Source organism: Lactuca serriola, chromosome 9, assembly GCF_051521515.1.
Source record: "Lactuca serriola cultivar US96UC23 chromosome 9, Lser_US96UC23_V15, whole genome shotgun sequence".
Classification (NCBI taxonomy): domain Eukaryota; kingdom Viridiplantae; phylum Streptophyta; class Magnoliopsida; order Asterales; family Asteraceae; genus Lactuca; species Lactuca serriola.
This window is the reverse complement of record NC_136416.1, coordinates 210,678,935-210,682,428: the sequence shown is the minus strand read 5'-3', so window position 1 is coordinate 210,682,428 and position 3,494 is coordinate 210,678,935. Positions and strand designations below refer to the sequence as shown.

At 33.6% G+C, this 3,494-nt stretch overlaps 1 long non-coding RNA gene across 1 annotated transcript; it reads right to left on the bottom strand.

Annotated features, from left to right (window-relative positions):
• Positions 1-2,305: 2,305 nt before the first annotated feature.
• LOC145073741 (uncharacterized) lies at positions 2,306-2,955 on the bottom strand. The gene is made up of 2 exons (XR_013691522.1): positions 2,669-2,955; positions 2,306-2,563 (listed from the first exon to the last, which is right to left on the bottom strand). It is a non-coding gene; the product is annotated as an uncharacterized LOC145073741 (long non-coding RNA).
• Positions 2,956-3,494: the final 539 nt, after the last annotated feature.

Genomic DNA, 3,494 nt, shown 5'->3' with positions numbered 1-3,494 from the left:
ATTAACGATATATTTAAATAGTAAATGATATTTATAATTCATTTTGTTCTTTGAAATCCAATATGTTATCATGAAATAGAAATATTTTGTTTTCGACATAACGATCCAATAAATGAAAACAATTTTCCAACATACATACAAATAATACAAATATCGAAAGTAAAAGTGAACTTCGACGAACATTTCAACGACAATGAAGTTTATACATCAAATGTGGTGTATAAAGAAATGTTGCACGATTAATAATGAATAATCAATCATGTCTTCATGTATATTTATAAATAATACAAACTTTTCAATTTTAATTTTTATTGAATTTGTTTCTGCTAGCATGATCTTATTGATAATTGTTTACATGTACTAAACTATATATATATATATATATATATATATATATATATATATATATATATATATATATATATATATATATATATATATAACCAATTGCCTCTAAAAAATAACTTCTGAAAGAAATAATTTGTACCCGTCTCTTGGCGCGGGTAAACGACTATTATATATATATATATATATATATATATATATATATATATATATATATATATATATATATATATACTCATTTCTAAAACCTTGTGATCCCAATTACACTGAAATTGAACAATGTAATAGTTATCTTGTTCAAATATATTCCTAAACTCTTATGAGTCAAAATCACACATTAGAACTACACTTTGTTACTAATGTATCACAATATTTTACATTCCATTAAATAAAAATGTTTTTTTTTTCGCTTGGTGGACTATTTTTGATACTTATATAACCGAAACATCTATCATGTTATATCTTATCATAAAAATATCATATTAACGAACCATAAATGCAATAGACATTATTTTTAATTGGGTAAAATACATGAAAGGCCTATGTGGTTTCCGATTGGTCCATGCAAAGGTTCTCAAATGCCTGGAACGAATTCGGATGAAATTTTTCTGGGGTGGGTGCTTGGAAGCAAGGAAAATGGCCTGGGTCGCTTGGGACAAAATTCTCGCAGCCAAAGAAAGAGGGGGACTCGGTGTCGGCAGCTTGAAAGCACAGAATCTTGCTCTCATGGGTAAATGGTGGTGGCGATTCAGAATCCAGCCGGGCAACATATGGGCCTTAGTAATTCAAGTCATTCATGGTTCTGATGGTGGTGGGTCCCATCCAAAGGCCGCTAGAAGAAGAAGCAGCTGTTGGGGCTCAATTGCAAGCCTGCCAGCAACTTTAGACAAAGTTCAGGTGCCTTTCGTTTCTTACTTCCAGAATTCAATAAATGTAGATGGTTCATACAAATGGTCATGGTCTCTTGACCCCTCGGGTGATTATACTGTCTCCTCATTGCGGAACCTCATTGATAACCGGACCCTGCCTCTGAGTAATGCTAGTTGGAATTGGAACCCGCTTGTGCCGGGTAAGGTAAACATTTTAGCCTGGAGGGTCTGCCATGGTAGACTTCCATGCATGGAGATTTTAAGTAAGCTTGGTATCAGCTCTTCAGATTTGTGTCAAATGTGTCATGCAGCCTCAGAAACCGTAGATCACATCTTCGTGGGATGTCCGATCTCAAAGGAAGTCTGGGCGCAGGTTTGCAGTTGGTGGCGGTTAATGGGAAATTCTCCAATCAACTGTAGAGAGTTGTTAAAGGGTAACGAATTGCTAGGAGGTCATTATAGGTTGAAGATGATTCATCAGGCTATAATGTTGGTTTTCTTATGGGTAATTTGGAGATACAAGAACAGCAAGGCTCATGGTTTGAACTCAAACTCCTGTCCAAAATCGGCTTTGGCATTCGAGGTACAAGCATATTCACACCTTTGGATCAATGCGAGAAATCGGAAGGGAAGGAAACTTCGATGGCTCGAGTGGTGTTGCGACCCAATCCTGGAGTGCTATGGCAGGATGTAGCTTCTTTGTTTTTTAGTTTCCAGTTTCCATTTTCATTCTCTTTTTCCATTTCTTCTTCATTTCTAATTGTCTCTTAGTTGTTGTTGTTCTGTTTTTCCGGGACATATTGTACCTCCTAGCCCCTGACTAGCTTTTTAGTTTTTATTTTAATGCCTGCCGTTCTAAAAAAAAAACAATTTTTTTTAACTAGGAACCTTCCTAAAATTTGTTTCTGATTCATTTATAGTCCCCAAAAGAACTGAAATGACCATGTTACCCTTATTTATTTTTATTTTTTTATTTTTTTGTTTTAAGATTTATTAAATTTAAAAATAAACTTAAATAATTTACAAAATAAGTGAGAACCATGTCCTACACCTCTAGATTCTGGCACCACCGGTTAAGTCTGACACCACCGTTAAAGTTCGGAACCACCAACTCCTTACGAGAACTATGAATAAAAGAAACCCAAATACAATATACAAATAAAACCCTGATACAGTCGTTGCTACACAAAAAATAGATGCAATATACAAAAAGAAATTAGATCGATATACAGAATACCATAATCAATATACAAAAAATCCAGATCCATGAGAAGCTTTTTACTAAGAAATTTTAACAGGAGAGACTTTTCAAAAACCCACTTATCTATTCCGCCTCTCCAAAACATGAACTACAGAGAAAAAAATGTGGATTGGATTTTAGGGTCCTTCTATACTCCAACACAGAGAGAGAGAGAGAGAGAGAGAGAGAGAGAGAGAGAGAGAGAGAGGTTTACCTTCATCGAAAACAAAGAAACTGATGAAAAGATCTATGGTTTAGTCTTTGAATCTCGGGTTTACAAAACTTGAAGGTTCATAAGAAGATGGTTATGGGGTAGGATATGGGGTTTTCAAAAATCGATGGTTTTTAGAAGGGGAATTTTGTTCGTTGGGGGTTCTAGAGATTGATTTTGGTGATTGTTGAAGTCATCAGACGTGAAATACTTGTATCTGCCACTAGATGTGATCGGAGAGAGAGAGAGAGAGAGAGAGAGAGAGAGAGAGAGAGAGAGAGAGAGGCACATTTCTTTTCTTTTGTTGACATTTGAAGTAATAAAAAACATATTAATTAAAAATAAACACATAGGGGTAATATAGTCAATTTAGGTTTGGTGGGAGCAGATTTACAACAAAACAAAGTTATAAGGGTTTTCTGAGTTAAGAAAATTATAAGGGACCAAACATGAAGACTGACCCAAACCACAAGGACCATTTGTGTAATTTACCCTTTTAAATTTAAAAAACCCTTATATACAAAATACTTGTAGAAATCATAATCTTCTATGCCAAATTCATGCCAATCTGTTTTCAAGTAATACAATAATAATATTAATAAAAGTTCGTCATGATAATTTATTATACTTTAATATATAAGTAAATAAACATAAAATATATCACTCATTTCCAATTTTGATACATTTCTGGATTTGAATAATCTTTTCTCCAAGTAACGAAGAACCCATTTTCTTTGACAATCCATATACAACGCTTTTCTTTGCAGTGTCTATTTGCTATCCTATTATTAAAAATATTAAAGACTGCAGTCTTTGATTTCCAAAAGAA